General features: G+C 36.4%; 1 long non-coding RNA gene across 1 annotated transcript in view; it reads left to right on the top strand.

Annotated features, from left to right (window-relative positions):
- LOC138159798 (uncharacterized) overlaps positions 1-25,560 on the top strand; it is a 114,286-nt gene that overhangs the window by 78,894 nt on the left and 9,832 nt on the right. Inside the window, exon 2 of the long non-coding RNA XR_011167985.1 lies at positions 5,091-5,453. This is a non-coding gene — a long non-coding RNA (uncharacterized lncRNA). The remainder of the gene's footprint in view (positions 1-5,090; positions 5,454-25,560) is intronic.

The following is a 25,560-nucleotide window of genomic DNA, read 5'->3' as shown; positions in this document are numbered from 1 at the left end:
GTTAGAAAAAATTTAATGGTTATCTTGATAGTTTCACAAGGTGGAAAGACAACTTGGAATCAAAGAACCCCGTTAAGTCACTTACTGTGTTAGACAAGTCCTATAAAATCTCTTGGGCTCAGCTTCTTGTGTTTTAAATGAAGGGATTGGACTAGATTACCTCTGAGGTCCCTTTCAACTCTAAATCTTTGGTCTTCCAAGCTCTGGCCTAAAGTTGACATCCCCCTCCAGTACCTTGACAAATGGTTCTATGACCCATGCCTTAAATGCCTCTAGTGACTAGGTTTTACGATTCATGATAATTCTGACAGGGGTTAAGCAAAAGTTTATCTTGGCTGAGTAAACTTTCCCCATAGATGATATAAAATGAATAGCATTGCCCAGGGAAGTGTTTAAAATCTCCAAAAGAAGTAACCCCTTTTCAAACATCTTCAAACACTTCAGAAGCACATTTTAAACACAAACAACTAACTGTTTAATCACTACTCATTTGCAGTCCTCAAGGGGCCTCTGCTTCACAACACTTTGTTCTTTCATTTATTACATATATTTGAAAGTTACCCAACAAATGAGATAATGTATACAAACTACTATGCAAACATTAAATTGCCAGACACGAGTCGAGTCAGATATTATTATCATGACTAGTATTCTTGATGGCCTCTTTATTTTTGAATATTCAGTAATTCAGGCATATCTTTTTGCCCAGCTCCTTCTCAACTGACCTATTATTCAGTCCAAATTAATGAAAGTTTTCTGTATAATTTTTTTTAAAGAAGTAAAATGGACATGCAATAGATTCTGAGTGCAGAAGTCTAGCCCATCACAGAGAAATTGCAGAGGCAGAGAAATTAAATGAATCTGTAAGATGATAGAAAATAAGTTCATAACTCTCCTCCTTATTCCCCTGCATCTGAACTACATTTCCCAGGGCAGTCATCTTGCCAATTTCTCAATTTCTTCCTCCCCTCTACAACTATCCCTTCCCACTGTTCCCTCCTGTGTCTTCCTCCCCAATTTGCATTTAATGAAGCTGCTGAGCTTGATTTCCCATAACCTTAATGGCTATGAATCAAAGGAGGAAGTAAATATTTGCATTAGTAGGGAAACCTTGTAGAAGGAGTGCATGCAGAAACCAGCTGACTACACATTTCTAGAGAGGTCTCTGGACTTAAAGGCCCCTATGTTTAAAATGCATGAGGTGGGTACATACAATATTTGAAAAGAGATTATATTTTGTCATGAATCATGTGGTGAAGGTCATTTCAGACAAAGAGTGTTAAAAATAGACTTTGACAACAGTATCTTTCATCTTTTTAATAACTACTTTTAGACAAAACTTATTCACTGTGTGAAGGGAACCCTTTGGGTACTGCTATCTCAGAAATGAACCAGAATCCTGGTGAGTCATTAAGAACACAAGTTCCTCATGTGAGATGGTCTAAACTGAAGCCAACAGGAAAGGCTTGGGTGAGACCTCAGAAGAAATGAAAATAAAAGAGTATTGGAATAATATGGAAAAATTGTGTTATAATAGAGAGAGAGAAAGTCTCAGTGTAAGAAGATCCAGGTTTTAATGATGCATCTAATTCACTCTAGCTGGGAGCGCACTTAGGCCCTGCTCCCTCATTGCCCTTGGTAACTCTTTAAGACTACAAATTGCTAAGCAAGGGGCTGCTCTGTACTGAAAAGGAAATTTCTTCATCAGGAATTCCCAGTGCTAAAGAAACCACAGTTTCATTTCCTATTCCTTTCTTCCCAACCTCCACCTCCCCCCACCTTAAAAAGAAAACATATATTCAAATTATCAAGGATAGAAACTTTCAAAGTTAGCATTTTGAATGTATGCCACGTACCATTAAGATCATGTGAAATTCTTGAAGGCAGGGACAGCCTCACTTTTCTATTTGTATCTCTAGGGCCTAACACACTGCTTCACACATGGTAGGAACTTAATAAATGTTTGTTGATTGACTAATTATTCAGTTGAAACAGATTTCACAGTCATGTAAAATACATACCCTTAAAGATAATGATGGCACATTTATGTTCTCATAGAACATTATATAGTTCCAAATAGAAGATTTTTTCCCTTAATTTAAATAACAAACACGATTGTACAATTATTTGTATGTTTTTTATAAATAATGTCGTCTTTAAACCAATGCCTAGTTCTGGAAAGAATAGCTTACTGTGAAAGTCTATACTGATCAGAACATTGGATTCACATAGTACTTTCTATTTTCAAAGGATTTAGAGAAGAAATAAAAATACCTTCACAAAGAGACTTAACAGGAAAGATAATAACTAAGATTTATGTAATTTTTTAAAGTTAATAAAAATGCCTTATAAATATCTCATTTTGTTCTACCAACAAGCCTGTGATATTATTATTACCCTCATTTTATAAGTGTGAAAATTAAGGTTATGTTAACAGAGGTTGTGACTTGCCCAGGTTCACACTGCTAGAAAGGGAAATGCAGGATGAGGGAGGAGGAGAATAAGTACGTATATATATATATATATGTGTGTGTGTGTGTGTGTGTGTGTGTGTATGTATATGTATAAGTATATGTGCACGTGTGTCTATGTGTGTATTGCATGTGTGTATACGCATGAGCATATATGTATATACAGTATGCATATTTGTGTATATATGCATACACACATATATGAGAGAGATTACTATGTGCTTGGAAAAAGTAGAGTCAACCACTCTGTCATCCATATTTTGTACATAAAGTCCAATGACTTGAGATTGGGTAAATGTTAATATAGACGAAGGTGACATACAGTTATTGTGGGAGAAGTTTTTTCTTGTGAATGGAGGCCACTGTTTGAAGGATGAGTGTATTAACTATATAGAACTGCTATAGTCCCATAGCTGTATAGATTTACTTTACTCCTCAGAAACATGCAAATTACAGGGTCTGTGTGTGTATTTGAGTAGTAGGAATAGCTAGTCCTGTGTTTCTAATGCTTAGTGACTCATTTAATATGAGACCAAAGGCTAAATTCCATTTACCAAAATACAACCACTGGTCTTAGCCAAATCAGCACCCGTTGTGAGATTGGGTTTTGCTTACGGTGGCAGATAGTCATGCCACTGAATAAATACTTATGAGGGGTTGAGAAAACCAAAAGGGAAAGATTTAACATAATTGGAAGTGGCCAAAACTGCCACTCTTTGGCATGTCTTCCTTTCCTATTTCTAAACAAAGTTAAGCTATTATGCCCTAGTTTCTTTTCTACTTGAAGGAAATGATTGTTTAAAGGCATATGGATTTTAATAGACCTTTGGAGGGAAAAGAGATGAAAAGTTTTCAACAGAGGAGAAAAGCAGGAGTGAGATTGGCCTTTCTAATGACCTTACTGTGTCTACTCTGTCCTCTAGCAAGACAAAGAAAGACAATTGATGAAAGAGATGACAACTTGGTTGGTTTCATGTTAAGTCTAAGAAATTTTAAAATAACAACCAGTTTCTTCAAGTTCCAAAATCATTTATGACTTAACTATTTTTTGAAGGTAGTTAGATAAGAGACAAATATTTGGTTCCTTTTTAATTTGTGAATACATTGAAAATCACTGCCCTTTTTGTCTTTAATTTGACAAGATAGAATCTTTCCATTGCTTTATTTTTTCTGCTACTTTAATTAATGTGTCATTGATGCAGGTAATGATCTGGGTAGGGCATGTCAGTATCAGTGAGTTAAATGTCAATGCGCATGTGTATGCATGTGTGTGCATGTGCACATACAAACACACACATTTTATTAATGCCAAAAGACTTTTAATTATTCTAGACATTTATTCTGAAATATGTTTGTGAAAAAATCTACGGAATAGTAGGAAATTGAGACTAGATCATTTTCTGTTTACTGAGCTGGACCTCTGGACATTGAGATCCTTTCCAGATCAGACAAATTTGCAGCTTCGGATCTGAGGAGCTAGGTTCAAATCTCAACACTACCATTTACAACCTGTGTGACTTTTAGCAAGTCAACTCTCTGCATCTCCATTTCTCCATTTGTAAAAAAAAAAGAGCACTGGATTTAATGACCTCTATGTTTCTTCTGGCTCTAGATCCTGTGTGCTTATGGTTCTGTATCCTTGCTGCCTGTTTTATATTTCTGGCTGCAGAGAAAAGAAAGCTCCATAAGCAAAATAAAACAATTCACACCCACGAACAGGCTTGAGCTCAGTTTAATTGTCTTCATAGATATTTTGGATGAGGCATTTTCCTTGAAGCTGAGTGTGTGTGTGTGTGTGTGTGTGTGTGTGTGTGTAGTATCCCTGAGGGTATCCTCAATTATTTAGACCACCTAGGTTTGCTATAGGGGTTATCCTGTAACTGCAGCTAACTAGAACAACTGTCTCCATGGGTATATCGTTCCACTTAATTTAGATGCCTCCCTGGAGGCATCTACTAGTGTGCTTTGTGCTGTGTGTGAGTCTCATGGGATTGCACACTTTAGTAGGACAAATAGAAGCAATGAAAAACTGATTGGGTAATGTAGTGTGCAGGGTGACAAATAACTGGGTGTCACCTGGAGAGCACAGCTTACCTATTTATGGATCAAATTAGCAAACCTCTTTGAAGACAGTATCGATGGCCATATTACCCATGTGTACTTTGTTATGGACATCCTGTAATAAGTTAATATTATACACATTTTAGAGATAATGAAACTGAGGTTAAGAGTGGATGAATTTATATCAATTAGATTACATGATGAGTAAGTAAGCAGGTTGAGATTCAAATCCTGTCTCCTGTATTTGGCCTGAATGACCTTGGGCAAATCATTTAACTCACCTGGGCCTTAATTTCCTCACCTATAAAACGAGGGTTTGGATTAGTTTCTGAGGTCCCTTTCAGGATTTGATTATTATAATTCTCAATCCAATGTGCTGTTTCTACCACACCCTTCATTTCCTCAGTTAATGATCATTGTGTATTAGTATTTATGGAACAATTTTCTTCCCAAGGAAAGAAATAGAAAAATAATATATAATCTCCCTGATTACAAATATAACATCTATGTGGCTTTGGGGTGATCAGGAAATACATATCAATTCTTTTGGTCTTTCAGCTTCTGTTACCTTAAGACATGATGAAGATGAAGAAAAGAGACTGTTAATAATCATGTGTACCTATTCAAACTGACCAAGTGTTTTCTGAAGAGTGGACGTATTAGCACACATCTGGACACATCTCTTCTCATCATTCTCTCCGCTGCAACGATTGATTTTTTGATTTTTGAAACATTTCAAGCAGCTATGTGTATTCCTGGAAAGTCTTCTCAAGGCCCAAGAAGAGGTCAAAGGTTACCGGATGGAAAAATTTGCAAATATTTAGATTCCACTGAAAACTCTGACAGAGGAAACCTGCACAAAAAGTAACACCACTCTTTTCTCTGCCATTGATGCTAGTCTGAGTTACTGAATGCATTACGGTAAGAAAACTTGATAAATATGGTGAAAATTGGTAAAAAAAAATATTATGAGTCATGCATCATTATAATGGATACCTTCACTCAGGTTGTTACTGTCTTGTTGGTTGCAGCTATAGATTTGAAATTCAACTAAAGGGTTTTGGTTTTGCTCCTTGGGAATTGCACTGTTTTGCACCACAGTTCTATAATCAATACAGTTTTAGTCATGGACAGAAGTGTTATCATAGGATAATAGACTCTAGAATAGAACAGACCATTAATGATCCTAGTAGAATGAATCATTAGGGATCATCTAATTTAACCCTTTCATTTTATTTTTAACAGAAGAGAAAACTATATCTCAGAGAAACAGTGCCTTGCTATGATCACACAGCTAGCAAATGACATCCAGAGTAAAAAATGAGATCTTTTGCATATGTGCCATGCTCTTTTCATCACAACAACTACCTCATAAATGGTTATGGGGCAAATAAAAATGCAAATATTTGAATGGGGGCTTCCAATTGAAGTCTAGACATCCTGAAATGGGTCAGTACTTCCAAAACAACTGAGTCACATAATCACTGAATTCAGAGTTAGAAGGTATTTTAGAGGCTATCTGGTCCAACTATGATGCAAAAGAACATCCTCTACAACACAAACAAATATGGGGGCAGCCTGATTTTGCTAGAATAATTCCAATGAGAGTGAATCCAATCACCTCTTACAGTAACTTATATCCTTTTTAGATGGCTGGCATTTTTTTAAATATAATTTTTTTATTTATGCTTCCCCCATGTAGAGAATCTTATACCCCTCTAAAAATTAAAAAAGAAAAAAATAGGAAGAAAATCAATAGATATGTCAAACACTACCCCCCCCTCCCAGACTTTTGCATATCACATCCTTGGCACCAAGCTTTGTTGTGTTTTTCCACCAAGATTTGACCATTTCATGGTAGTTGTTCCTTCCACTCACATTGTTGTAGTCAATGTATTATTGTCTTGATTCTGTTTACTTTATTTTGCGCAATTTTCTGTATTTCCATGATTCTATTCATCATATTTGTTGCATCTTACAGCACAGTAATTTTCTGTTATATTATAAAAATATATATATATGTATATATATAATTTTCTATTATATTATATACCACAAATTTTTAGCCATTTTCCAACTGATGGGCAACTTTTTTGTTTCTAGTTCTTTGGATAGTTCTTATTAGGATCTACACCACCACCCCCCACCTTACGTCAAGCTTAATTTAGTCTCTTTGATACTTCTGTCAATTGTTTTTCATATTTCTGTCTGTGGGGTATGCAAGACAACTTTAAATTCTCTTGTACATGAGAGCCTACTAAATACCTGAAGAAAATTATTATGTCATCACTGAGCCTTATCTTCTCTAGGATGAACATACCTGTTTCTTTCAACTAATCCCAATGTGGAATAAACCAAATCATGTCTTTGCCCCTCCTGTGGACATTCTCCAAATTGTAAATGTCCTTCCTAAAATGCAGCAACCATATTTGAACACAATATTCCACATAGAGTCTGACCAGGGCAATGAGGGCAGAGTATAGGACGCACTATTATCTCCTTATACTTCTAAGTTTTTCCTTCCTTCCTTCCTTCCTTCCTTCCTTCCTTCCTTCCTTCCTTCCTTCCTTCCTTCCTTCCTTCCTTCCTTCCTTCCTTCCTTCCTTCCTTCCTTCCTTCCTTCCTTCCTTCCTTCCTTCCTTCCTTCCTTCCTTCCTTCCTTCCTTCCTTCCCCCCTTCTCCCCTTCTCCCCTCCCCACTCCTCTCTCTCCAAAATTTATATTCACCTCTTGTTTCACCATACAGAATACAGTTGGCTCACATTGAGGTTTCAGGACACTAAAATGACCAGCTTTTTATTTTAGACAAGCTTCTGTCTGAGTAAGTCTCCCCTGAAAAAAATGTTTTGCACAAAATCTATATAGGAATTTTACTAGTATCAAAGAAAGAAGATCCTAAGTAGGTAGAAGTCAGGCAGTCTGGGTTCTAGTCTTGTCTCTGCTCTTCTCTAAGCATGTGATCTTAGATCCACCTGGCCTCTGTTTTCTCCTATGTAACATGGTTTTATAAAGAAATTTCAGGAGAACATGTTTTATCAATGAGGCATCATCAGGTCATTGTACAAAAGCTTCCAATAGCTGAATGGATACTTTGCTTGAAAGTAACTGTGTGCTTACTTCTTGGGTCTTATCACACTCACTATCTTTTATTATCATCATGGCTCCTGAAAAGTGTAAAACCATATGTTTGCAAATCTGTTCAATCTGAAAAATGACCTCAAGGTCAACATCCTCAGATCCAATTCAGTAAAAAATATAAATTGGTTCATTCTTAGTTTCTTGCATCTTTTTTTCCTACACAGAGCTTCACAAATGGATTTTAGAATAAATGTCAGAATAATTAACAGACATTTTGTCCTAATCTCCAAGAGGGTAAAAATAGCTATACTATATTTCCCTGTAGAAATTCTTAAAGTTTTCTCATAATATTTCTTTTTCTTATAGTCTAATAAGGCCTTAGATAACTGTATTCTTTCCTTTCTCTGTGTCCTGAGATATCATTTCCTGATTTTACACCCACAAAAAATGATTAGAAAATTATAGGTGGGAAAAAATGGTGTTATAGAACAGGGGTTGGCAAAGTATGTCCCATGAGCTAAGAATGTTTTTTGCATTTTAGAATGCAATCAGTTCTGCTCTAACTCGACATATACATTCCTAAAAATCACTGTGCTATGCAAAATCACACAAAACCTGGAAAGCTTATGGGAAAAATGGGGTTAGGAACACAATACATCAGGTTATAGAGATTTCTTTTATTTTCATGATATTGTCTCTGATATTCTACAATGTGCATTCCTTTATGCAATGTTTCTCAGGAGACATCACATTTCTCTCATTTCTTCCGAGATTCTTTATGATTTCAAGCTTTTTCTCAATGCTTAAAGCTCTCATTTTGTATGTACTGCTTGATGCTTTTGAACCAGGCCACTTAGACATGTTTGGAATATTGAATAAGTATTTGTTTTTGTTTTCTTATAGAAAGGTTCATAAGTGTAAAAGAAATAGCAAACCACAACCTTGTTGGATAGCACACATAGTGAATCAGGGTAGCTAAGAGATATTTGAGAGATGTGAATCTCTGTGTGCATTGTGTATCCCTCTGTAGCTTGGTTCATTCAGCTGGCTATACTTTTCTGTATTCATCTAGTGTTTCTTATACGGATGAAATTCTGCAAAAACATTATGCTCATATTGTCCCCTAATATATCAATCATGTTGGAACAAATCTGTGTTTTCAAAACAAGCATTATAGCAGAACTGACTGTATAATAAAACTTTATTTAAAAATGTAAAAATCATTCTTAGCTTGTAGGCAGTTCAAAAACAGGCAGTGGGCCAGATTTGGCCCTCAGGCTTCAGTTTGCCAACCCCAGTTCAAGAAAAAAAGTAGGTATATTTCATGTTTGTATAATCATTGTTTTTCTTTAAAAGGAAAATCCCATGTGGAATGATAATATGATCTCAGTGATCATGCCTTCTTACATACCTGTAGGGTAGGGAGGTGACAACTCAGGGATTTAATTTCTTCAGGATATTTGGCTCTAACTCCAACTGGCCTCCAACCACATTTTTCTCATTTAATAGGATGTGTGAAAATATCCAAGTCAGCATGTTCTAGGAAGATAAGTCTGATTTTACACAACTGTATTTGATGTGATCGGAATGTGTTGACAAGGGCTTACTGATGAATGCTATACTAGATTGACAGGCAAGAGAAAGGTGGGAGAGAAATTGTAATTTAATAAAAGAATGTTTTGCATAATTATATAAATATTACCTTTTACATTAAATAGCTAAATGTAAGAGATCTATTTCATACCCATATGGATATGAGTCATTTCCCCTCTTTCAAGAGTTCCTGAAGCCTAGCTTCCTGATTTATGGTACAAATGTATATAGGCTAGCAGGTTTCAGATCTAAACTCTGCAATGCACATTGAGGTGCCTGGTTTGGGGGAAAAAAAGAAATCAGAGCTACAACTTCTCCTTTCCAGTGGAATTTCAAATGGCTCAAAAATAGAATAGATAATTCAACATCAGACATTGTTCGTCATAGTTTTGCTTTCTTTCCAAAATGAAACTAGAACTTATGTTAAAATTTATACATTATTTTCTGAAAAGTGAGTTGAAAATATTTTTTCCCCTATGATTGGAATTTTCTTCCTTCTATTGTTTAAAATTAATTCTTAGTTTCCTTCAGGCTCAGCTCAATTGTTTTCTTTGGTTCTGATTTTGTTTTGGAGGGGGTAAGGCAAGCCAATTGGGGTTAAGTGACTTGCCCAAGGTTACACAACCAGGTGTGTGTCTAAGACTGGATTGGAACTCAGGTCCTCCTGACTCCAGGGATGGTGCTCTATTCACGGTGCTACCTAGCTGCCCCACCATTGTCTCCTTTTAAGGGGAATTTTTCTGACTACCCCAAGTTGTTGTTAGTGTTTTTTTCTTTTCTCTCTCTCTCTCTCTCTCTCTCTCTCTCTCTCTCTCTCTCTCTCTCTCTCTCTCTCTCCTCCACACAAACAACATAATTTTATAGTATATTCTTATACTGTGTTATTATATTCTATTATCTTATGTTATATTATTTTAATGTGTATGCATGTTGTCTCTCTCTACCCTACGCCCTGAAATAAAATGAGGTCACTGCTTCATTTTTGTTTTTATAGCCCTAGTCTTTTGCACAGTGCCCTGTTCATAATAAGCATTTAGCAAAATTCGTTGAATAGATTTAGATGAACTGTCAGTCAGTAAACATTATTATGTACATGTCTAAGTTCTAGACACTATACAAGTTGTTGTTTGTTGTTGAGTCTTTTCAGTTCCATCTAACTCTTTGTGGCCATTTGGGGTTCTCTTGGCAGAGGCAGTGGAATGGTTTGCCATTTCTTTCTCCAGCTCATTTTACATATAAGGAATGAGGTAAACAGGGTTGAGTGACTTGCCCCAGTAGTAAGTGTCTGAGGACAGATTTGAACTCAAGAAGATGAGTCTTCCTGACTCCACGCCCAACATCCTCTGTGCCACCTAGCTGTCTTAGTACTAAATACTGGAGATGCAAAAAGAAAGGCAAAACACAGTTCTTCCTCTCAAGGAGCTTGCAATCTAATTGATTGATCCTTTGCATATTGGGCAAAGGAAAGAAACCCAAAATAGAATCAAAATACAACTTTTCAATGACAAGCATTTATATGTTTTAATTTGTGGTGAGGCATTTTGTGTGCTGCACAATGGTTAAAAACCAAACAATATGAAAGTAGAATACTGTCCAATTGAATTACCTACTGCTAAAACTTACCTGTCCTCTCTCAGCTCCATGCCTTTTCTTTAACATCCCCCTCCATTTATAACATCCCTAACCTTCATAGATACCTAATGAAATTCTGTCCATCATTCTAGATTCAGTTCAGGCATGATTTCCTATATAAAACCTTCCTTGCTCCTTCTGTCCTTTTCAGTCAAAAGTTGCATCAGCTTCTTTTCTCAGTTGTGGTACTTTATGCCAATTCATCATACTAAAATGTCAATGATTATAGTTGGTTGTATGTTCCTACTGTTATTAAAATTGAGAATAGAAATAATGTCATTCATTTTTTGTTTTTTCTTCTTTTCAGCCCCAACACATCTCTTACTTGAAATGGTCAATCAAAAATTGAATGACTAACTGTCAGATATGCTGAAAGGGGGATACATGTTCAGGTGCTCATTAGACTAGATGACCTCTGATCTCCCTTCAAATGCTAAAATTCTGTGACCATGTGACTAGATAATCTCTAAGGTCATTTCCAATTCAAACATTCTGAGTTTAATTTCAATATGACTTCCTTGAGAGCAATTATCAAGAAGGGATGCTGAACATAATAGTATTAAAAGATGAAGAATTGTAACAGACAAATGATTAAAAATATTAGAGCTGGAAACTCTCTTGGATAATCAACTTGGATTTAACCCTCTTCTGCTAGTATAGGTAAGATACAATCAACACTAACATATTGCTAAGATAATTAAAGATAAATCCAGAATTATTTAAATTTATTTTCATTTCAGATCAATTACACTTTCATTTTTTTTCCCAATTTATACAAAAATCAGTAGAAAACATTGCCTGAGAATAATCAGTGGGAGAAAGAATACCATAGGCATCTTGACCTGTGTCTACATTCACAAATCACTATAAACGTATTGACCGAATTGGACAGAAATCAGCCAGTTGATTAGCTAAAATGATTTATCCCTTCTGCCAAATAATTGTAATAAACAGCTTTATTTGTCATTAGGGTAGAAATGGTTTTTGTGTATAATCATTGCTTTAGCATGAACAATAAACTGAAGCTATCATTCAAGGCTTTGCCATGGAAAGTATATTGGTTTCAGAGTCACAACATGTTTGTTTCTTTTTTTTTAAAGCAATTGGGATTAAGTAACTTGCTCAAGGTTACACGGCCAATTATTTCTGGGTGTGGTGCTAAGTATCTGAACCCGGGATTCGATCCCCAGGTCATATCGACACTGGGACCGGTGCTCTTACTCGCTGTGCTACCTGGCCACCCCTTCAACATGTGGTTTTAAATATCAACCCTGACACTGGCTGCCTGAGTGACCTCTGAGCATAAAGTGAGAAGGGAAGACAAGTTGAACATGAAGGTTTCATTCTACTCTAAATCTGTGATGTTCTGAGTAAAAAAGAAAGAGAAACCTAGGCTTCCTTTAACCATGAACTAATTCATCATGTGAGTCCTGAAGGTTATTAGGATAAATGAAGCTTGCATATCAATCAATAAACATTTATTAAGTACCTACTATGCCCCTCACACTGTGCTAAGCACTGGACAGTACTGAACTGGTTATTGCATAGAAAGGGTCATTGTATTATTCCAACGGCATTTATGGTTCACAGTTCCTTCTGTTTCAACTTTGTTATAGATAGGGGCAATAAAGATCACAAGACTGCCATCAAAGGATTTCTAACACCGAAGGCTGGTTGGGAATTGTAACTGGGCCATGACCTTATTGTATCTACCAGTCACTGCACACCTAACTCATTAATTTGTAAGGCACTCTGAACTATCCTGTTGATGAAAAGTGCCAAAGGAGCCAAAATTCTATTCTATTCCAAATTAATCACATTTGATTAATATGATTTGGAATGCCATTAAATAATTTTAATGCAGGTGTGTGAATTAAAGCCACTCCAGAGCTTTCATGACATAAACATTGACAAATTATGTGCAAGTTTAAGTTTACAGAAATAATTAATCTGCTTCTCTGCAGTTGAAATTAATTATTGCAGTCATATTTACTTGACTGGTTCAGATATGCCCACCCATTAACACACTCCCATTGGCACCAAATTATTCTTTGAACTCATTTCTTCATACATACATGCAGTGTAACTTGTAAGGAAGACCATATATGGATTTGTAAGAGCTTCACATCAGAGCTCTAATTGTGTCTTGTTTAACTTCTCTGTTTAACTGCCTCATTCTTTTTTTCTCTCACATAGCTGAGGTTATTAAAATATTTTTATTTATTCAGACCTTACAGATGCTTAATAGTGTAGTATAATTCCTATAATTAAGTGAACCAATATACACTTCCCCAAATTTTAAATGTAAATATTGGCATGTTTTAATTATAAACAATATATTAAAATACTCCACATTTTCTCTTACGAAGTATTTTATAGAAAGAAGAGGTTTTCAGGAAGGTTTTATTTGTTGAGTCAGGAAAACGATAGAATCACAGCCCTGTGAGTGAGCTCAAGACATTAGTGCAACTCCATGCCTCTGGGTGGATAACAGTTGAATCATTTAGGACATATGGGCATTTATCTTGCTTTCTAGGGAAGAAAAGTCTATGCCTTTCATGCCAGCTCCAAAGACTAAGCAGTCTTTAGAGTGAGGCAGTTTTATACGTACATGTATACATGTGCAAATATCTGTATCAAAATTCCATTCTCTATTGTATCAAATATAAAATGAGGTGAAATTAGGAATATGAATCCTTAGGCATGAAAATGAATACACAGACACACATAGACATACTTTTAGAAAGATGTTGGAGAGAGCCTTAAATGTGACTGCAGAACCTGGGTTCATATTCTGATTCTTCTACTTACTACTGCAAAGACCTTGAAGAAGTTGTAAACTCATAGGACACAGAGCTGGGTGGAACCTCAGAGGAGGCCTAGGCCAAGTTCTGCACTATGCAGAGGAGGAAAATGGAGAAGGTTCACACACTTTAAGTAATTTGTCCTACATCACATAGGAATTTAGTAACAAAGTAAGTATTCAAACCAGGATCTCTCATTCCAAATGAGGGGCTCTTTCCACCACAATCACATTAAATTTGTAAGCATAATTTTTATCACTTACAAAAATTAGGATACTAATATTTTTACTACGTTATCTACATCAAAGGGAGATTAAAGTTAAAGAGTGTATACAGGGTGTCCTAAAAGTCCTAGTCTAGTCTTACTTTCTAGCAATTTAAAACTTCATTAAGGGGTAGCTAGATGGTACAGCGAATAGAGCACCAGTCCTGGAGTCAGCAGGACGTGAGTTCAAATGTGGCCTCAGACTTAATACTTACTAGCTGTGTGACCTTGGGCAAGTCACTTAACCCCTATTGCCCTGCCTTCCTCCCTCCAAAAAGATAAAAAAAACCTAAACAAACAAAAACTTCATTAAGACTTTTAGGACACCCTGTATAAAACCCATTGTAAACTGTAAAACACTATACATACATGTTATATTTATTATTATATTTTCATATCCCTACTTAACATATATATGTATATATATATTTCAGATAAATAAACAGAATTGTTGCAAGATGAACATATGTCTGTATCATGCAAGCATATATACCATTTTATATAAATATGTACATGCACATGTATTCACCCTGATGCCCTATAAAAATCTTCATAAATAAATTTATTTATTCTTTTGCTAGGGGATAATGACCCCATCCCATTATTGGGACTTGCAAGATTGAAAATATGTTGATATTATGGTATGCCTATGAAGTTTTGTTTTTACTTATGGTATGAAACATATCATTTGTGTGGATCTGTAGGGCAGAGGCCAGAGACCTAAGTATGGACCAATGAGACAGAACTCTGAAATAGAACAAGTGGTTGGATTTGTAGGTGAGGACGTGAATAAGTATCTGTTACTGTATCTGTCCATATAAGTATCTGTCCAGGACCAGGGCTCATTAAACTAAAGCTGAGGGTCCCCTATCTTTTTTTATTTTCATTTCATTCATTCATTCACATATGTATTTTATAGCTGATGAGTTAAGAATAACTTTTACATTTTTTAAATATAATAAATGTATAAAACCAATCAGCTCACAGGCCTTACAAAAACGGGGTGAGCCTAGACCCGTGCTTAGGATTTGTGCCTTAGCTCAAATTCTCAAATCAAAGGGAGCTAAGTATGGCTCCACCTGGGGAACAACAAATCGGAATAAACTGATATTTATTAGTCTGGGATGATTAATGATGGAGGAGAGCTGTGTGGGTGGGGTTGATTGGGGGCAGGGGGAGGAGGTTTTAGACTCAAAGGTCTTTGATGTGGGCCCAGCTCTTCAGGTGTGGCCACATATTATAAATGGATGATGCTATTGGAACATCAAGGGTAAAACTGGTTCAAAGGATCCAGTAACAGGGGAATCTATTTTAGCCAAACCAGTGAGGAATTATTACAATGTGAGGTTAACAAGTCTGCAATGGGACCAGAACATAGAAATATCTAGATAATGGTAAAGAATGGAGATGAAGCCTAAGACATTATTGGTAACCATCATCAATAATTATATTAGTATATTACATAAATATTCTAATATAATATTAGCAGTTATTAATAAGATTAATAATAATTCACATATAATAGCTTATAAGGTTTTCAAAGCCCTTTTGAGCTCACTTGATGATTTCATTGTAAAGGCACCTGGTGGTATACAGCGCTGGCCCTGGAGTCAGGAAGACCTGAATATAAATCCAGCCTCAGATACTTATTAGTTCTGTGACCCTGAGCAAGTCACTTAACTTTTGTTTGCTTTAATCCACTGGATAAGGAAATGGCAAACTACTCTAATATCTTTGCCAAGAAAACTCCATGGATAGTATTGGCATGCTATGGTCCACAGGATCATGAAGAATTAGACACAACTGAACAACAATGAATTTAATTTCTCTCTGGCCTAGGCAGTAGGGGTTGTTTCCATATTGAAAGTTTCCTACACCAAATACATTGCCTTTGCAAATGTTCCCCTCCTCACAAAAAAGGGGGAAAATATGTACACACACACACACACATACAAACAGAATATTTATCTCTCAAATTTCTCTTCATGCTAAAAAGCAAAAGACAAAACCAAATTTGGTTCCTACAATCCTTTTCAAGAAATAATTTAGGGCCAGCTAGGTGGTGCAGAGAATAGAGCACTGACCCTGAAGTTAGTAGGACCTGAGTTCAAATGTGGCCTAAGACACTTGACTAGTTGTGTGATCTTGGGCAAGTCTCACTTAACTCCAATTGCCTTGCCTTTTTCCCTAAAAAAAAAAAAGAAACACTTTAACAATATCCTTATTTTAGTTTTTCTGATCTTTTCACATAGCCTACACATTAAGAATAGATGTGACTGAAAATGAATTCCAGAATTCTCCCCCTCTCTAATTAACTCATAAACTAGTTCCAGTGATTTCTCCCTACTTTGTGATCCTGATCCTTCCACACTTATAATCAATACTGCATTGATCTTCTAACATTTTGCTGAGAAAACACTGCTTTTCAGTTCTTTAGTAATATAGTGCCCATATAGTGGGATAGAATGAAAAGAATTTGGCTTTGGAGTCAGGAGACTTTAATTCAATCTCAGCTCTGCTATTATCAAGATTCATGATGTTAGGCAAGGGCCTTACCATTTCTAATCCTCCTGGGTTTTCTGATCTATAAAATGAAGACATTGGAGTCATTGATCTTTTATATCCACTACATTTTTTTTAGGAATCTACAATAGAAACATTTTTTTGGGCAAAGACCATGCTTTCTTTATTTTGATATTTAGGGGACATAAAACAAATGGGCTGATAGAATGCCATCATTAATTTTAATTTGATGAAAATAATAATAATAATGATAGCAGACGCTATTTATATTAGTCACTATATACCAGGCACTGTGCTAAGCAGTTTACAATTATTATCTCATTTGATCCTTATAAACTCTGGGAGGTTGGTGCTATTGTTTTCTCCATTGTACAGAAAAGCAAATTAATACAAAGAGAGGTTAAATGAATGTTCCAGGGTGATATAGCCAGTTAGTGTGTGAGACCAGATTTGGACTCAGCTCTTCCCTACTCCATTCCCAAAACCCTATCTCCTATGTCATGTAGCTTATTTAGTTTTATTTTTATGATTTTGTGTCAATCCTGTCTTCCTAGACTGTGACTGCCATATGATGTGAATGTCCTGCTCAGGGTTTTTTGAATCCCTGACAGTTCCCCAGGGATTATGGTACAGTGGATAAGGAATTACTCAGAAACAGTTGTGCATTTTGATGTTTGCTCTGAGAAGGTGAGAGCATGGGGATGGGGATGTTTGCTTTTTCAGCACACACTTTGATTTTTCCTCATTTGTGTTTATCATGGACATTTTGTTATATATTATGAGAATGGCTGCAATAGAGACTTCCATCATGAATGCTTTAACTTGGTGGTGTGTAGTTTAATGATCTAAGTATTAATTCTAGTTCTCTACAATTTTTATGCCCCATGGCAGTCTGATGAAGACTATAAACCCTTTTGCAGAATATCTAAAAAATGCAGTTGAAAGAAACAGTAAAGTTCAGTAAGAGATTAGTGAAGATAGAGATGGCATTTTTCCCACCATCTAAGTTCACCTAAGACACCTACAGGTGGAGGTCTATGTTGGCCCCAGATTAAGAACTGCTCTAGAGAAAATTATTTGAGTTTTTTCTATTTGGATTTTTGACATCTTGGATCAGAAATTTTCTGGCATCATTAGAAGGAGAATAAAAATTACTATAATAGTGTCCTCAAAATTTGTTCCCCAAATGTACATCTTTTATTTGTTTGCTTTTTATTTCCTCTTTTTAGCCAAATATTATAGCTAAGATTTGGTTATGCTATTTGTGCAGGCTCCATTCCCATTTTAGTCTGCAGCTTCAGAGGCTCAAATCTTGTATTTCAGCATTGCAAACAGGCCCTTCATTCCTTCAGCATATTGACATCCTTTAAGATTTCTCAGGAAAGGAGAGAAGATACAAACCAAGCATGACAATAAAGGACACACTGTTTTACTCATTTAGTGCTACTCAACACATATTTTTAAAGAACCTGCCACATGCGAATCTCCTATTTCATTCAGGAGACAATGAGCTGGACACATAATTTAACAGGAAGAAGAGAGTGGGCAGGATTGCTTTAGGAAAAATGGACTGTAATTGTGGTGACCTCTAGCTTCTTCCTGAGTTGAAGGTTCATCTTTTTTGATACCAGTGTATTCCAGTGATATTGCATGGTTTTTTGTCATAGAATACTCCCATTAAAAAATGAAGTTGGAGATCACCCAACAGGTAATGGAATCGTGTACGGTAGGTATAATTAGGTGGAAACATGTAACAAATAAGGAATTGTGCAGGAGAAGTGGTGTAAAGGGTGTCATCAAAGATGACTTCCAGAAAAGATGGGATGGTGACATAAAGTGTCAGGGGACACTTGATGGGATAACCTTTGTATTCCTTGGTATCCATGCAGTATTAAGTGATTTAGAGAAAAGTCTCCAGCATGGTGGGTGGATCTTCTACAATTATTTTATTAGTGGACAGTATGATCAACTGGTGATGATGATGATGATCAATGATGATTATGATGATAATAATTAACATTTAAATTGTGCTTTCTATGTGTCAGGCACTGTACTAAGTAAGTACTTTACAACTATTATCTCATGATTTTCATAACAACCCAAGGAGGTAGATGCTATCTTTATTCTCATTTTACAGATGAGGAAACTGAGGTAAACAGAAGTGAAGTGACTTGCCTAGGGTCAGTCAGTGAGTGTCTGAGGTTATATCTGAACTCGGATCCTCCTGACTCCAATCCCAGTGCTCTATTCACTATAGACAAGTGAGAATCTCACAGAAGCCCTTGATATTCATGCTTTGTCATCCACCTCATTAAAGGGAGTATCTCCATTATGAAATGATAGATCTAGTGCAAGGCACGGGTGATTCAATGGTAGCAATAGAATAGTCCCTATGCTGAAGAAGCTTGTATTTATTATGATCTTTTAATATGAAAAAAATCATTTTATGGTTTTAATTCTACTTCATTTTATCATTGTCCCCCCCCCCCCACACACAAAGTCATCTACACGAAGTTTTGGCATTTCAATATTTCCATGTTAGTGGCCTGGGACACAGACTGTTTGACACAGCATGGTTACAGGGTTGTGGATAATAGACTGGTCCATGGAATTTGACAGCTGATGGCTCTCTAGTCAATTCCATCTCTTATATCTTGGGTTCATGTACAGGATTTATCATGGGAAAAATTCATGCAGAAAGAAGTTGCTGGTGATTGTAAAACACTCCTAATCTTTCTATAAGAGAAAAGTTAGGCTTTGAATGAGTGGAGAATAAGAGAGGCAGGGAAGTAGTTATAGTGTCTTGGAGAATTATGGGGTTTCAAATCCTTAAATTCTTTATTTTTCTGGGAGGCTTGGACCACTTGATCAGACACCTAAGAAATCTATCTGTATTCATGTTTCCCTTGGGAGAGTAATATCTGGGGAATACCACTGATTTTGCCCAAATGGAGACAGAGAAATATTCATCAAAGAATATAGGAAGCTAAGAGAAATGAAGGGAACACACAAGTTATAAAATGAAAGCCCATAGAGTCAACTGGCTGCCAGCTGTGTGGAATATCCAGACCTATGAATTCTCCTTTCTTATAGGCAGCAGCAGTAGCAGCAGCAGCAGGGACCTGGACCTTGTCATGTCTATTGTTATCATTTTTACCCATAATTGGCTAAGATATATGATATTCTATGTGGAAAATACCTTTAGGGGAGGCTAGGTGCTGCAGTGAGTAAAGCGCTGTCCCTGAAATTGGGAGGACCTGAGTTCGGTTCCAGCCTCAGACACTTAACACTCACACACAAAAAAATAGCCGTGTAACCTTGGGCAAGTTACTTAACCCCAATTGCCCTCCAAAAAAGGCAAAAAAAGAAAAAAAAAAAAAGAAAATACCTTCAAAGTCATCTAGTTCATCCCTCTTATACTTCAGATCAGGAAAATAAGTCCCAGCGAGATGAAATGGCTTGCTCAACATGACCCAATTTGTTGATGGCAAAATCAACAGGAATAGAACCCAAATTTCATGATTGTAGACATGATATTTTCCCCCACAACACCATGCCACTTTGTGTCTTCAAGTCTTAAAATGTTTCAGTTTTTTATTTGCTTAAATAACACACACACACACATATATATACACACACATATGTATATTATATATAGAAATGTTATGTTAGTGTTTCATGGTGATTATTGGGCAAGGAAGAAGATTCTTCCAAAAATTAATCTTAGGATCATAATTTAGAGTTAAAAAAAAGCTTAGAGGTTACTTAATCCAATCAATTTCATCCTGTGGAGGATTTTGAATGTGCAGCTAATGGTATTGTATGTATTAGTATGTCCTTTTTATGTATGAGGTAATTGACACTCAGAGAGGGAGACAATAATGACAGTTAACATTTATGTAACATTCACTATGTAACAGACACTGTGCTAAGCACTTTAGTGACTTGCTCAAGGCCACACAGGCAGAAGTTGTCAGAAGCAGGATTTAAACCCAAGTGCTCTGACTCTAAATCCATTCCTCTTGTCATTGTATTATGATGACTCCCAGTTGGATTTTAGAGACTTAAATCAATGAATGCTTTGACTTCTACTACTTCCTTTAAAAAAAAAAAGCACTAAATTTTAGGTAGGAAAAGAAATCCGAGTCCTGAAATGCAGTGGACTGTGAAAAAAAGCTGCGATGGATGAGTTTAAAGAATTTATATATGGTGGAATTCTGTTTTGTTTAATGTACCTTTTGGCTAGATTACTGAAAGCTGTAGTAGGAAGACTGAACTCTTCATTGTGTATACATAAACTTATACATAAAGCGAAAGCCCAGCACATATCTCTGTGTCAGCCTGGGTCTTCAAAGGGAACATTTTATTCTGGAGATTGCTGAAAGAGAGGTTAGTGAGTATGGCACATTAGATGTGGTAAAATAGATTTCCAGCCAATGAATTGGGTGTCCTACAGGGGTGGGTGCAAGCAAGCCATGCTGAACAAATTGATGTTTCATACACAAAGGAGGACAATGCCGTAGCTGGGATCTGGGCTGCGTACCTTGACCCTCTTGGGCTCTTTCCACATGAGTGGAATTTGCGGGCAGGCCGACTGTTCTACTTCCTCCCTAATAGGCTCCCCATCAGCATCCATCCCCATTAGAGATTTTGCAATGTGAATTGCACTGTTATGGTTGAGCCATTGAAAGTAATACTTGGCTCTCTTTTCTGCCAGAAGTGTTTAACTTTGTGGAAGGCCTCTGTCATAAGCCAGTTTCCTAGAAATAGCTGTCCTTACAAAGACAGTTAAGCATTATGATATGAGACATTAATAGTTATAGTTAAACTCCTTTTACTCAGAATGTACAGTGGATGGTCTATAATGGCCTATTTCCTAACCAGTTAATCAAGAATTTACTCTGGTATTTCTTTGGATTGGTTATCTCATTGGTGTGAGTATTCATAATCCAACTATGCCTGTAAATTGAATTCCTTTTTGGCCTGATTGTACCCAGCATACACCTCTCCACTGACCTCTGAATGATCCTCAACTCTAATTCTTCAGAAACTGTAGTGTCCCCTAACTCTTAGTCATTTACCATTACTGGAAGAATAGGAATAGGGACTGGGTTTGCTATTTCATCCATATTTCCTCCCAGGTGAGGAAATTCTCTACCAATGTAAATTGGCTCTGTCTACACTTGAGTTGACATTTAATAGTTCCCTGTCCAGTGTCACATTATCTCTCTGTGGTAGAACTTGAGCTCAGGTCTTCCTTTTGGAAAGGCCAACTCAATCCATTATGTTGTGCTAGTGCTCTCACTGTAAGAATATTGGTATTAAAAGGATGATTGTTCTTTGAGGAACAAGCTTACATGTGGGGCTGGGTGGGGGAAACTGTCATTACACAAAAAACTATATAATTTCATTAAGACAATTTCTCCCATTGAGTCAGCTGCTCCTGAATTCAAAATAATTTACAGTGGAAAGAAGGAGTCTGGTAGCATATTAGGCAGTTGGAGTTGACCAGCCTAGAGATTAAAATTTTGACATGGATAACCCTCAGGTATTTAAATGATGCTGGCCCTTGACCAAGGCATCTTTGCACATCTTTTGTTTGCTGTTCAGGAAAAGTGGAGAGGAACATGAAATGGACACTATTGTGCCATATATCTTTTAGAGTCAGGAAATAAGGGGAATCCCCCTAGAAGTGGTAAACCATGTCAAAGAAAAGACATCTTGAATAAGTTTCACATGGCATTTAAAATGAAAGATTCCTTGGCCTTGGCCCCTTTTCATTGGACATATTTATGATCCGGTGCTTTAGAAAATTGAATTAGAAGTCTTTCCCAGCCTTTAAGGCTCGAGGATTTTGCAGCATCTGAGTTCAAATAAGCCCTACCATATTATCTGAAATGCCACCACAGCCTGTTTGATAAAGTTTTGTAGCTCCTGGCCCTCTATTGCTATGATATTTTTTCCATTGAAATATGTATCCAAGTGGGATGGAATCCGGCGTATTTACTGGGAAAACTGAGATCAATCTTCCAATAAAATATAGTAGAGTGAAGTTCTAGGGAGGTAGTGTGAGTATGAGGATATACCATCATCTCTTGGGGATGTCATGAATCCATTAGGAACCAATTATGGTTGAGGATAGAAGAGTTATTATAGTAACAGTCTGGCACTAAACAACTCATATGAATTTCCAGAACACATCAGTTTAGGTGGGGCTGGGATGAGCTCATGGCGATAGATGATGAGTACTTTCACCATTGTCAAGATAAACAATGTATTTTTTAGGCCAGGAAGCACCATTATTAATGACCCACTACTTTAGAAAGTGAGGAGGCTCAGGTGACAGGAAAATATTGTGTCGTTAAGATACCAGCATAGGATCATAGATTTAAACCTGAAGGAGACGTTAGAAACCATTTAATCCATCCACCTCCTTTTACAGGTGAGGAAACTGAGACCTAGGGAGGGTGAGTGATTTGCCCATTGCTGTCTTACATAGCTGTGTTTTAACTAGTGCAAATGATAAATTCTGTGAAGTAGTACATTTATTTGAAATTATTTGAAGTTGTAATTCTATAAAATATGGTAATTGGTTACAAAACAATGGAAATATAGAATATGAATTTGAATAATGGAACAACTTCACTGAATTCATTATTCACATAGTACAATTTTAGATAGGATCCAAGAGACAGAATTCATGACTTGGGTCAGTCCATCAACACATATTTATCAAACGCTTATTCTGTGGTAGATACTGGGGTTAGGTACTGGGGATACAGAGGCAGGAAACAGTCCCTTTACTCAAGGTGGGAGATGACATGTAAATAATTGGTTATATATAAAATGCATACAGAGTAGTAGAAAGTTAATCTCAGAGGGAAAGCAACTAGGGGAGCTGGAAAAGACCTCTGGCAGAAGAAAGGTAGGATCTGAGTTTTGTCTTGATGGAAACGAGGAAAACTGAAAGGCAGAGGTGAGGTGGCTGAGTAGACCAGATCTAGGTGCTGACTGGTGCAAAGGCAGGGAATGTAGAGTTTAAAGAGTGTAAGTAGGACAATATATCTGGATTATAGAGTACATGAAGAAGAGTGAAGTATAATATTAGAAAGGTGGGAAGGGTTCAGTTATCAAGAGTTTTAACCAACAAAGTAAGGGATTTATATTTTATCTCAGAGATAAAAGGGGACCCCTGGATTTCAGTGTTTAGGCAGGGTGAGATGGGTCTAAATAAAATTGTAGAAAATAATCACGTTGATCAAAAGCAAAATAGAAATAGAAAGAATTCACTGATTGCCTCTTAAAAAAGATACCAAAAGAAGACTCCTAGGAATATTATAGCCAAATTCCAGAGTTCCCAAGTCAAGGAGAAAATATTACAAGCAGTCAGGAAGAAACAATTTGAGTATCATGGAAACACAACCAGGATAACACAAGATCTAGCAGCTTTAATATTAAATAATTGAAGGGATTGGAATATGATATTCTGGAGATCAAAGGAGCTAGGATTAAAACCAAGAATCACCTACCCAGCAAAAGTGAGTATAATGTTTCAGGGGAAAATATGGTCATCCAATGAAATAGAGGACTTTCAAGACTTTTTGGTGAAAAAAACAGAGCTGTTTTTTTTCAACAAAGAAACAAAAGAAAACTTGACTTTCAAATACAAGAAGTAAGAGAAGCATAAGAAAATAAACAGGAAAAAGAAATCATAAAGAAGTTATTAAAATTGAACTATTTACATTCCTACAGGGGAAAATGATCATTGTAACTCATGAGACTTTTTCTCAGTATGAGGATAGGTGAATGGCATATATATGTATATGTATATATATATATATATATATGTATATACACACACACACATATATATATACACATACATATATAGATATATATAGGAGGGTGTATGTGTATATAATACATATGTGAATATATGTATATGTGTGTACATGTATACATAGACAGAGGGCACAGGATGAGATGAAAATGAAGGGATGATATCTAAAAAATAAAATTAAGAGTGAGAGAGTATATATTGGGAGAAGGAGAAAGGGAGAGATAGATTAGGGTAAATTATCTTATATAAAAGAGGTAAGAGAACACTATTATAAGGGAGGGGAAGAGCAGGAAGGTGAAAGGGAATGGGTCAATCTTAATCACATTGGATTTGGCTTAAGGAGAGAATAACATACACACTCAGTTGGGTATCTTACCCTACAGGAAAGTAGGGAGAAGGGGATAAGAGGGGGGATGAGAGAAGGAAGGGCAGATTGGGGGAAAGAGTAGTTAGAAGCAAACACTTTTGAAAAGGGACTGGGTCAAAGAAGAAAATAGAATAAGTGGGGGAGTGGGATAGGATGGAGGGAAATATAGTTAGTCTTTCACAATGTAACTACCATGGAGATGTTTTGTGTAAGTACACATGTACAACCTATATTGAATTGCTTGTCTTTCCAGTGGGGGTCGGTGAGGAGGGAAGAAGGGAAAAAATCTGGAATTCAAAGTTTTAAAAATAAATGTTAAAAATAATTGTTTTTTTTACATGTAACTGGGAAATAAGATATACAGGTACTAGGGTATATAAATCCATCTTGACCTACTAAAGAGTTGGGGGTGGGTAGGGGAGGATACAAGAGAGAACAGATTCGGGGAAAGGGTATTCAGTAGGCTCACTATATTGGGGTGGGGGTAGGGGAAAGATGGGTAGAAACTTTGTCACTCAAAATCTTGTGGAAATGAATGTTGAAAACTAAAAATAAATAAATAATATTTAAAAAGGAAAATAATCCCCTTGGCAGAGACTTGAGTCAGGGTGACCAGTTAAGAGGCTAATATAATATCAATGTGGGAAGTAATGAGGGTCTGACCTAGTAGAGTGACTGTGTGAGTGGAGAGGTGATATATATGTATATGTGTATGTATGTATATGTATATGTACATAAAGACATACATATAAGAGGTTGTGAAGACAGAAAGGAAAGATTTGATAATAGATTGGATATGTTGGGTAAATGAAGGTAAAGAGTCAAAGGGATGGGAGGGGGTGGGGGAGTAAGTTTGAAGTGGATAGAAGTAGCAGAGTGGTCAGTTGAGAATGGGGGATAGCATTTGCATATCAGTTGGGTGGGGGC

The sequence above is a fragment of the Petaurus breviceps genome, unplaced genomic scaffold (assembly GCF_028583685.1).
Source record: "Petaurus breviceps papuanus isolate PSGF00001 unplaced genomic scaffold, PetGlider_PUasm1.0 178, whole genome shotgun sequence".
Taxonomy (NCBI): Eukaryota; Metazoa; Chordata; class Mammalia; order Diprotodontia; family Petauridae; genus Petaurus; species Petaurus breviceps.
The sequence above is the reverse complement of the archived record's forward strand: the minus strand, read 5'-3'. Positions and strand labels throughout refer to the sequence as shown.